This window comes from Gymnoscopelus braueri (assembly GCF_963280865.1).
Source record: "Gymnoscopelus braueri genome assembly, chromosome: 14".
Classification (NCBI taxonomy): domain Eukaryota; kingdom Metazoa; phylum Chordata; class Actinopteri; order Myctophiformes; family Myctophidae; genus Gymnoscopelus; species Gymnoscopelus braueri.
This window is the reverse complement of record NC_137619.1, coordinates 2336192-2349413: the sequence shown is the minus strand read 5'-3', so window position 1 is coordinate 2349413 and position 13222 is coordinate 2336192. Positions and strand designations below refer to the sequence as shown.

Here is a 13222-nt window from a genome sequence, read left to right as displayed (position 1 = left end):
TTTTCAAACGGGGGGCCGCGGGCTAATACGTGTCAATGTGGGGGGTCCTTGAGAATGAATACGTTTGAGAACCACTGGTCCTACGTCTCTATTTGTTTTACGTCATCCATGTTAAACGCTGACATGTTTATGTCAGCGTTTTGTCAACATTTCCTGGAGAAATGCACAGAAAAGACATTTTCTATATATATATTTTTTTTTACTCCTTATACGTAAACTTTTTAGGATTTTCTTTTTTTTACCATTTTTAAAAACATTAAAAAATGTGTCAAAATAGCCGATTCATATCGACGAGTTGTGAGCTTGTAGATCGGCTATTTTGAAATATTTCTCAAAATAGTAAGAAATGCCTCCAATGTTTAGGCATAAGGGGTGGTGATAAGTAGTCTGGTAAACCCTCCCTCCGGAAATCTCATTTCTATTTGATTCCTGGAGTGAGTCTGGCATGAACCGCCTCTCTGCAATATTGGCTGTGTATGCCAAACGGCCGCGCCTATCAGCGTCGTCGCTCATTGTTCTGTGATTGACAGCTTACGTTGGCCAATCAGGTGGCGAGTTCGAGTGAGCCCAAAACACGAACGGCAGCCATCTTTTTCTTGTGCGCTATTTTCTCCGCAATTTTTTTACTTCAAAAAGCTCTCTAACTTCTATTTTGAGGCACGGAATTTACTTATAAGATATCGTTTGGATAGAATTTAGTTGTTTAACTTCATATATGTGGTCAATTAATCATGACAAAGCCTATTTAAAAATAAAAATGTAGAGAACCGGTAGGGGCGGGCAGTGACACCCATCTATCCGAATAAGGCAACCCATTTTGGGCATGGATCGTCTCAAAAGTCTCGTTGCGTCACATTAGACTGGTGAACTGCTGATTGGCTGAAGGGGAAAAATTATCATTGGCTGAAGGGGTTGTCAGTCAACGGTATTACTCCCGCCCAACTCCAGCACAGCCAATATTACAGAAAGGCGGATCAGGCCAGACTCACTCCTGAAATCAAATGGAAATGAGATTTCCGGAGGGAGGGTTTACCAGGCTAGGTGATAAGGTCCTATGTTGCTGTTTTCCTCGCATCGGTACAATGAGATTTAGCATAAAAATCTGCAGTTTTCCTTTAAAATGTCATAGTTATGACAACATACTGTATATTACCTTTAAATGTATGTTTAGTTTTTTTGTGGTGAATGTGATACTTTGTAAATACTCAAAAAGCTCAGGACTGGCGTGCTCTTGTCTGTTTGTAAAGCCCAGATGCTCCTGGTAATAAGGGGGAAAACTGACAAAAGGGAACATGCCAAAGGCCAGTGGTGTAAAGTAACTAAGTACATTTACTGAAGTACTGTACTTAAGTACAATTTTTAGGTACTTTTTTTTACCTTACAGTAGTATTTCCAATTTTCAGTACTTTTACTTCTACTCCACTACATCTCGGAGGCAAATATTGCACTTTTACTCCACTACAATTATTTGAAAACTTTAGTTACTAGTTACTTTGTAGATTTTGATTATTATTACAAACCACTTCAGCCATAACGGGTCCATTTGGTTCCATTTGTACACTCTCAGAGTTAAATTGACATAGATTTTACAATATAAATTGCGGTCCAAGTGATAGAAATGCCAATGTCCGTAGCCCTAATGCATGTCACACTGGGGGTCCTTGAAATTAAAATGGTTGAGAATCACTGCTAGAGCCGTAAAAAATCTTCTCTTATGGGGGTCCCTGGCATATCTTTTGAAATGGGGGTCCGCGGGCTAATAAGTGTTAATTTGGGGGTCTTTGACATGAAAAGGTTTGAGACCCACTGATGTAGGGGGTCCTTATTTGACTCAGGTCTTAACAAAACTTTAACAATACCACCATCAAGTGGTTCAAAACGCTCACAGCATCGCTGACATAAAAGACAAATTCCTCTCTCATTTATTGCACTCATTTAATCATAAACCTTTAAAAGAAAAAGAAAAGCAGCTAATTTTCTTATTCAAAAAATATTGATTTACTCATGGCTGACTGTACTTAAGTAAACATTTTAGGTATTTACAATTTTCAGTAGTTTTACTTATACTCCACTACATCTCAGATGCAAATATTGTACTTTTACTCCAATACAATTATTTGACAACTTTAGTTACTTTGTAGATTTAGATTATTATTACAAAACATACATTAACCACGTCAGCCCTAAATACATTTCGGCCATTTGAAAATAGCAGATCTACAAGCTCACAATGTGTTGCGATGTGACGCAATGTGAGCTTGTAGATCTGCTATTTGCAAAATATTTTCCTACATTTTTTACTTTTGAAAACTTGTGAAATGGGACATTCTGCATAATGAGTATACTTTCTACTTTCGGTACTTTAAGCACATTTTGATGCCAATACTTTTGTACTTTTACTCAAGTACATTTTGAATTCCGGACTTTTACTTACGTAACAGAGTATTTCTACATAGCAGTATTGATGCTTTTACCTAAGTAAAACATTTGAGTACTTTTTCCACCACTGGTTTCTAAACATCTGGTCCGGGGACCACCAGGGATCCAAATGGACTCTAACAGGTCTGTAAATGTGAGAGTGTACAAATGGATCCAAATGGACCCTTAAAGACCCTTAAAGGGTTAATTTGGATCACTCTCAGACTGACATAAATAAAGAGTAGATTAGATCCCAGAAATTAAACAAAAGGAGGTCCAATGCATATTCAATTATAAATAAATGAATAAAGTATAAGAATCACTGTTATATGGTTATTCTGATTCTATTGAATTAGTATTCTACACAGTAGCTCCATAAAAATAATATAGCTCCTGCAGACCACAGGATGTATTCTATTAAAAATAATCAGAAAAACATCAAATAGACGCTGACAACAGTGTTTAAGTTTTAATATGAGTTTATTGAGAGGCTGAATATGAACATTATGGGAGCTCTTTAAAACACTGGTTCTCACACTTTTACAAGTCAAGGACCCCTACATTAATATGTATGTGTTTGTGGACCCCCATCTGAAAATATTTTAAGCCAGGGACCCCCAGAAGAGAAGATTTATGTTTTTAAAAAAATCAAAATTATTCAAAATGTTTAAATACTTTAAAGATTTTTACAAAATGTTAAAAAATAGCAGATCTACAAGCTTGCAGTGCGGCACGAAGTGACGCTTGTATATCTGCTATTTATGAATAGCCAACGTATAAAATATGGATAAAGTGGTTAAAATGATTATTTTTTCTGAAGACCCCCTGATGTTACGTTATGATGTCACAACGTTATAATGTTACGTTATGATGTCACAACGTTATAATGTTACGTTATGATGTCACAACGTTATAATGTTACGTTATGATGTCACAACGTTATAATGTTACGTTATGATGTCACAACGTTATAATGTTACGTTATGATGTCACAACGTTATAATGTTACGTTATGATGTCACAACATTATAATGTTACGTTATGATGTCACAACGTTATAATATACGTTATGATGTCACAACGTTATAATGTTACGTTATGATGTCACAACGTTATAATATACGTTATGATGTCACAACGTTATAATGTTACGTTATGATGTCACAACGTTATAATATACGTTATGATGTCATAATGATTATGTATAGTCAGGTGTGGTTCAGCGCGCTGGTTCTCAACGTGAGGTCCGGGGACCAGTGAGGTCCGAGGACCAGTAAGGTCTTTTAATAAAAGGTTAATATCGGAAAACTGATATATTATTGATTTCAGCTGTTACCATTCCAAACATGCAAACACGACCCGCTTTAATTACTTCAGTCTATATTAGTTGCTTAATGACTAGTATTAAAATACTATTGTCTTGTTTATGTCCAATGTAATTGTATTTAAGTTCATACAGTTAACATAACTAAATGCATTTGAAATTAAATTGAAATTTTACTTTTCAGGATTCCACATCTACAAGCTCAAAGCGCGTCGCGTTTTCAGCTTGTAGATCTGTTATTTTTGCTACTTTTGTCTGACATAGAATGGTGAAGTACGGCATTAATTTACGAAAAGAAGTTAAAATACGGAGATAAGAGATGTCTGCCCGACAGTATATGTGCTGTGGCCCTCTGGAGTGAGTGTGGAAATATAGACAGTGACGCTCTGCATCATCAAAGTTGCATCATTCACCCCTGTTCTAAAGTCTTGTTGCTTATTTGGTCATGCTTCCTAAATGTTGTTTAAACCAGTGGTTCTCAAACATTTACATGTCAGGCTTAATTTAAGACATGCCAGATTAATTTAATTTTCCACGGACCCCCATCTGGAAATGTGTAGTTAAAAGGTTTCAAGATTTGTTCAAAATAGCAGATCAAGTTACAAGCTCTCAATGTGTCGCATAGCGGCACGTTGTGAACTTGTAGCTCGGCTATTTTCAAATAGACAATGTATGGTATATAGGGTTAAAGTGGTTCAACAGATAGTGATGCTATATTAAGTCATTTTGCTGCGGAACCACGTCCTAGTGGCTTCTTTTGGGCCTGGTTGCTTGTTTCTCTCACAAAATCTGGCAACACTGAACATCATGCAGATATCACACTCACGCACGCACGCACGCACGCACGCACGCACACACACACACACACACACACACACACACACACACACACACACACACACACACACACACACACACACACACACACACACACACACACACACACACACACACACACACACACACACACACACACACACACACACACACACACACACACACACACACACACAAGGGATCCTTGAGGGGGATCCAAGCAGGGGTCCCCAGGTTTATAGTTAGGAACCAAATGGACCCTTACAGGTCTGTAACTCTGACAGTGTACAAATAGAACCAAATGGACCCTTACAGGTCTGTAACTCTGACAGTGTACAAATAGAACCAAATGGACCCTTACAGGTCTGTAACTCTGACAGTGTACAAATAGAACCAAATGGACCCTTACAGGTCTGTAACTCTGACAGTCTACAAATAGAACCAAATGGACCCTTACAGGTCTGTAACTCTGAGAGTGTGCAAATGGAACCAAATGGACCCTTACAGGTCTGTAACTCTGACAGTCTACAAATAGAACCAAATGGACCCTTACAGGTCTGTAACTCTGAGAGTGTACAAATAGAACCAAATGGACCCTTACAGGTCTGTAACTCTGAGAGTGTACAAATAGAACCAAATGGACCCTTACAGGTCCATTTGGTTCTATTTGAGAGTGTACAAATAGAACCAAATGGACCCTTACAGGTCCATTTGGTTCTATTTGTACACTGTCAGAGTTAAATGAACACTGAGTATTTTTGTACACTCTCAGAGTTACAGACCCATAAGGGTCCATTTGGTCCCCTGGTGGGTCCAGGACCAGAGGTTGATAAACCTATAAAATAAGTGCTATAGAGCATCGCAGTTCCCGCCCCTTCCGGGTTCCACCGCAAAATACTCAATGCATTTTCCCATTGACATTTCCAAAAATATTTATATCAATTAATTTAAGCCTAGAATCAAGCCATCCAGGGTCCTGGTGAATCATGACCATAAAACGTTTGATTCTGTGATTATTTTTTTTTGAAAACGGCAAAACAAAGGGTATTTATTAATTATAGTATATCATATAATTAAATATAAAATAAAAAAAATCACAGAAAAAAACGTTTTATGGTCATGATTCACCAGGACCCTGGATGGCTTGATTCTAGGCTTAAATTAATTGATATAAATATTTTTGGAAATGTCAATGGGAAAAATGCATTGAGTTTTTCCTTCCGGCACCAGGAAAAACCAGGAAGTGGGCGGGAACTGCGATGCTCTATACTGTAGCACCAAAAGAGGTTCCTCTACATGATTATGAGCCAAAGAAGCACTTATAGTGCTTTAGCACCACTTTAGTCAGACACAAGGCAGTATGAAAAGTACAATAAAATACTAATAAGTAATATTATAACTTCATGCATAAAAATGTTTAGAGCAGGGGTCTTCAACAGGGGGTCCGGGACCCCTAGAGGGTCCTCAGAGTTACTACAGGGGGGCCGCCAAGTCGTTGTGAGATTGGAACCTTTTTTTTTACATTAACCACTTGAACCCTAGAATTCATTTTCTGAGGGGAACGTCAGCCGAAAATAGCAGATCTACAAGCTCACAACGCCGTTATGAGCTTGTAGATCTGCTATTTTCAGCAAAGAGGTTTGATATAGGGGGAAAAGGAGCAAATCAAGTACTAAGTATTGAAGGTTTAAGTGGTTAAATGTCCTGAATTAACAATAAAAACTGAATTTACAAAACACTGATGATAGTCAATGAAGCTATCTATGAAATCTATGACACAGTTTAATCTGCAACACAATTGTAAATGTAGTGGGGGTCCCTGCTTCATCTCTCTCTCCTTGGGCTGAAAAACCTTGAAGACCCCTGGTTTAGAGGCAAAGACAACAGTCCCTCTTTAGTTGAAGTCTAGTGCCCCCTAGTGGTAATAACACTGCATTTAGGGCAGCACTGTTTCCAGAACATAATTATGTAGGCCAAAATATCACCTTTTTTTTAATCCTTGCTGGTTTTCTGTTTGGTTGTTTGTATTATTTTAAATATTTTTTATTTTATCTTCAAATTGTCCCCTCACCCCAAAATAAATACAAAATAAAAATAAAATAAATAACAGGTATGGAAAATTCTAAAATAAATAGATAATAGATAAACGACCCAGACATTATGTCTATGAGATAAATGACCCAGATATTATGTCTATGAGATAAATGACCCAGACATTATGTCTATGAGATAAATGACCCAGATATTATGTCTATGAGATAAATGACCCAGATATTATGTCTATGAGACATATGATCCAAATATTATGTCTATGAGATAAATGACCCAGATATTATATCTATGAGATATATGACCCAGATATTATGTCTATGAGATAAATGACCCAGACATTATGTCTATGAGATAAATGACCCAGACATTATGTCTATGAGATAAATGACCCAGATATTATGTCTATGAGACATATGACCCAAATATTATGTCTATGAGATAAATGACCCAGATATTATGTCTATGAGATATATGACCCAGATATTATGTCTATGAGATAAATGACCCAGATATTATGTCTATGAGATATATGACCCAAATATTATGTCTATGAGATAAATGACCCAGATATTATGTCTATGAGATAAATGACCCAGATATTATGTCTATGAGATAAATGACCCAGATATTATGTCTATGAGATAAATGACCCAGACATTATGTCTATGAGATAAATGACCCAGATATTATGTCTATGAGATAAATTACCCAGATATTATGTCTATGAGATAAATGACCCAGACATTATGTCTATGAGATAAATGACCCAGATATTATGTCTATGAGATAAATGACCCAGATATCATGTCTATGAGATAAATGACCCAGATATTATGTCTATGAGATAAATGACCCAGACATTATGTCTATGAGATAAATGACCCAGATATTATGTCTATGAGATAAATGACCCAGATATTATGTCTATGAGATAAATGACCCAGACATTATGTCTATGAGATAAATGACCCAGATATTATGTCCATGAGATAAATGACCCAGACATTATGTCTATGAGATAAATGACCCAGATATTATGTCTATGAGATAAATGACCCAGACATTATGTCTATGAGATAAATGACCCAGATATTATGTCTATGAGATAAATGACCCAGATATTATGTCTAATATTATGTCTTAATATGAGTTTATTGAGAGGCTGAATATGAACATTATGGGAGCTCTTTAAAACACTGGTTCTCACACTTTTACAAGTCAAGGACCCCTACATTAATATGTATGTGGTTGTGGACCCCCATCTGAAAATATTTTAAGCCAGGGACCCCCAGAAGAGAAGATTTATGTTTTTAAAAAAATCAAAATTATTCAAAATGTTTAAATACTTTAAAGATTTTTACAAAATGTTAAAAAATAGCAGATCTACAAGCTTGCAGTGCGGCACGAAGTGACGCTTGTATATCTGCTATTTATGAATAGCCAACGTATAAAATATGGATAAAGTGGTTAAAATGATTATTTTTTCTGAAGACCCCCTGATGTTACGTTATGATGTCACAACGTTATAATGTTACGTTATGATGTCACAACGTTATAATGTTACGTTATGATGTCACAACGTTATAATGTTACGTTATGATGTCACAACGTTATAATGTTACGTTATGATGTCACAACGTTATAATGTTACGTTATGATGTCACAACGTTATAATGTTACGTTATGATGTCACAACATTATAATGTTACGTTATGATGTCACAACGTTATAATATACGTTATGATGTCACAACGTTATAATGTTACGTTATGATGTCACAACGTTATAATATACGTTATGATGTCACAACGTTATAATGTTACGTTATGATGTCACAACGTTATAATATACGTTATGATGTCATAATGATTATGTATAGTCAGGTGTGGTTCAGCGCGCTGGTTCTCAACGTGAGGTCCGGGGACCAGTGAGGTCCGAGGACCAGTAAGGTCTTTTAATAAAAGGTTAATATCGGAAAACTGATATATTATTGATTTCAGCTGTTACCATTCCAAACATGCAAACACGACCCGCTTTAATTACTTCAGTCTATATTAGTTGCTTAATGACTAGTATTAAAATACTATTGTCTTGTTTATGTCCAATGTAATTGTATTTAAGTTCATACAGTTAACATAACTAAATGCATTTGAAATTAAATTGAAATTTTACTTTTCAGGATTCCACATCTACAAGCTCAAAGCACGTCGCGTTTTCAGCTTGTAGATCTGTTATTTTTGCTACTTTTGTCTGACATAGAATGGTGAAGTACGGCATTAATTTACGAAAAGAAGTTAAAATACGGAGATAAGAGATGTCTGCCCGACAGTATATGTGCTGTGGCCCTCTGGAGTGAGTGTGGAAATATAGACAGTGACGCTCTGCATCATCAAAGTTGCATCAATGAAGCTATCTATGAAATCTATGACACAGTTTAATCTGCAACACAATTGTAAATGTAGTGGGGGTCCCTGCTTCATCTCTCTCTCCTTGGGCTGAAAAACCTTGAAGACCCCTGGTTTAGAGGCAAAGACAACAGTCCCTCTTTAGTTGAAGTCTAGTGCCCCCTAGTGGTAATAACACTGCATTTAGGGCAGCACTGTTTCCAGAACATAATTATGTAGGCCAAAATATCACCTTTTTTTTAATCCTTGCTGGTTTTCTGTTTGGTTGTTTGTATTATTTTAAATATTTTTTATTTTATCTTCAAATTGTCCCCTCACCCCAAAATAAATACAAAATAAAAATAAAATAAATAACAGGTATGGAAAATTCTAAAATAAATAGATAATAGATAAACGACCCAGACATTATGTCTATGAGATAAATGACCCAGATATTATGTCTATGAGATAAATGACCCAGACATTATGTCTATGAGATAAATGACCCAGATATTATGTCTATGAGATAAATGACCCAGATATTATGTCTATGAGACATATGATCCAAATATTATGTCTATGAGATAAATGACCCAGATATTATATCTATGAGATATATGACCCAGATATTATGTCTATGAGATAAATGACCCAGACATTATGTCTGAGATAAATGACCCAGACATTATGTCTATGAGATAAATGACCCAGATATTATGTCTATGAGACATATGACCCAAATATTATGTCTATGAGATAAATGACCCAGATATTATGTCTATGAGATATATGACCCAGATATTATGTCTATGAGATAAATGACCCAGATATTATGTCTATGAGATATATGACCCAAATATTATGTCTATGAGATAAATGACCCAGATATTATGTCTATGAGATAAATGACCCAGATATTATGTCTATGAGATAAATGACCCAGATATTATGTCTATGAGATAAATGACCCAGACATTATGTCTATGAGATAAATGACCCAGATATTATGTCTATGAGATAAATTACCCAGATATTATGTCTATGAGATAAATGACCCAGACATTATGTCTATGAGATAAATGACCCAGATATTATGTCTATGAGATAAATGACCCAGATATTATGTCTATGAGATAAATGACCCAGATATTATGTCTATGAGATAAATGACCCAGACATTATGTCTATGAGATAAATGACCCAGATATTATGTCTATGAGATAAATGACCCAGATATTATGTCTATGAGATAAATGACCCAGACATTATGTCTATGAGATAAATGACCCAGATATTATGTCTATGAGATAAATGACCCAGACATTATGTCTATGAGATAAATGACCCAGATATTATGTCTATGAGATAAATGACCCAGACATTATGTCTATGAGATAAATGACCCAGATATTATGTCTATGAGATAAATGACCCAGATATTATGTCTATGAGAAAATAAATGGATCAACTGAATGAGTCAACGTTATGATCCTTCAATGATTCACATATTAATATTCTGTGATGCACAGGAATGTATTTTTCTCATAATACTGCAGGTTCCATATATGGATAAAACACATCATCATTGGTCTTCTAGATCAGGGGTCTTCAACCTTTTCAGGCCAAGGACCCCCTAGCTGAGAGAGAGATGAAGCAGGGACCCCCTACTCTATATTGTATAAAATTGTGTTTCAGATTATTTTCATTTTTTTTTAACTTAGTCTGCCCTTTTTTCCCTCTACACCTATAGCCTCTTTGCCAAAAATAGCAGATCTACAAGCTCTCAACGCCTCGCAGCGCGAGGCGTTGAGAGCTTGTAGATCTGCTATTTTTGGCTAAAGTTCTCCTCAGAAAAGGGGATGCTAGGGTTCAGAGTGGTTAAGGTAAAAAAAAAGGAAATATCACACAAAGATTTGGCGGACCCCCTGTAGTAGCTCTGAGGACCCCCTAGGGGTCCCGGACCCCCTGTTGAAGACCCCTGTTCTAGATGTATTATATATAAAATAATCAGAAACACATAAAATAGACACTGACAACAGTGTTTAAGTTTTAATATGAGTTTATTGAGAGGCTGAATATGAACATTATGGGAGCTCTTTAAAGCACTGGTTCTCACACTTTCTTTTTCAAGTCAAGGACCCCTAAATTAATATGTATTTGGTCGTGGACCCCCATCTGAAAATGCGTTTGTGCCAGGGACCCCCAGAGGAGAAGATTTGTGTTTTAACCAATTAAAAATTATTCAAAATCTTAGAATACTTTCAAGATTTTTACAAAATGTAAAAAAGTTTTTTAAAAAAAGTAGTAGATGTATGAGCTTGTATATCTGCTATTTTTGAATAGCCAACGTATAAAATATGGATAAAAGTTTAAAATGGTTGTGACATTATATCAACAAATATTGCTGGAGACCCCCTGGAACCCCCCCCTTCCCCAGGACCCCTGGGGGTCCCCAGACCCCACTTTGAGAACCAATACTTTAAAGTAATGGTATCAGTCCCAGTGTTACATAGAATAGAGCAGAACACCACTGAATGTGTTGTGGTTGAATGAGGAGCCATAGAGCCTGTAGGAACCACCCTGTAAACGCATGGTAACTCTGTCTCCCTGCTCCAGCTCTAGGATCATTCCATTAGACACGTATAGATTACTGTTACCATTATTCTTTGACCAGTTATTCATGAGTCTCTGCTCATTTTCATACATGTAGACGTCCGCAGTCTCTGAATCCCAATAGCTACATGCAGTAAATCTGAACTGATAGACTCCTTTCAATGGTGCTGAGAAGATACCTGAGACAGAACACACATGTACACACACACACACACACACACACACACACACACACACACACACACACACACACACACACACACACACACACACACACACACACACACACACACACACACACACACACACACACACACACACACACACACACACACACAAACACACAGTGAATGTGTTAGTAAACCCTCCTATCATATAGGACCACCATGGAAACCATGCAGTGGTGGAAAAAGTACTCAATTGCTTTACTTGAGTAAAAGTACCAATACTGCAATGTAGAAGTACTCCTTTACAAGTAAAAGTCCGGATTTCAAAATGTACTTGAGTAAAAGTACAAAAGTATTGGCATCAAAATGTACTTAAAGTACCAAAAGTAAAAGTACTAAATATTTGAAAATAGCAGATTTACAAGCTCACAACGCGTCGCGTCTCGTGTTGTGAGCTTGTAGATCTGCTATTTTCAAATAGCCTGTGTATAAAATAGGGCTAAAGTGGTTCATGTATGTTTCATAATATCATAACTTAGATCTGAAAAGTAACTAGTAACTAAAGTTTTCAAATAATTGTAGTGGAGTAAAAGTACAATATTTGCCTCTGAGATGTAGTGGGGTAGAAGTAAAAGGATTGGAAATTGGAAATACTCAAGTAAAGTACAAACACCTCAAAATTGTACTTAAGTAAATGTACTTAGTTACTTTCCACCACTGTGTCTTACTGTACCACGTGCTGTTTACATTTGTGACTAATGATGTATTTAATCAATCAATCAATCAATCAATCAATCAATCATGTTGACAGAAGTCAGTGGTTTCAACCAATATGTCATTCATTGATCATGATGACACATTTTAAACATTGTTTTAAAAACAATGATATTAAAGTTCTCTCATCCTGCCTATTAATGTTAATGGGAATTACACAGTTGAAGATGTATTTAGATTACTGTAATTTATTTATGTCTGATATTCTGTTATATAAGTTGTGTAATTAGTTGGTAGTAATTGATAGTGTAAAGTTAATGAACATAATGTGATCTCCACCTACCTGTAGATGGATCGTATGCGTTGCCGATGTTGGTGTGAACGTTCTTGTAGATCAGAGTGGTGGTAGAACTAAATGGTCCAACGTCTCCACCCAAACCAGCAGAGAAGGCAACCTTTGGTTTGTCTGTCAACACAGGAGCATTGTTATATTGTTTATAATATTATAAAAACATAATAAGATACTAACCCTACTGTTTTATACTCTGCTCCTCTTATCCCTCAATACCAAATCTCTTCACCTAACAAAGTAGATACAAGCTCACGAGTCACAACATAACGTACTGTGAGCTTGTAGATCTGATATTTTTCGGAATGTTTGAAGACACTATAGGTTCATGTGGTTGAGCCAATCAAATGTATTACATCTAGACAAATTAATAATAATAATAATT

The 13222-nt window shown here is 36.1% G+C and overlaps 1 protein-coding gene across 2 annotated transcripts in view; it reads right to left on the bottom strand.

Annotated features, from left to right (window-relative positions):
* Nucleotides 1-13222, bottom strand: part of LOC308100897 (uncharacterized protein) — a 160975-nt gene that overhangs the window by 44624 nt on the left and 103129 nt on the right. The window lies entirely within an intron of this gene.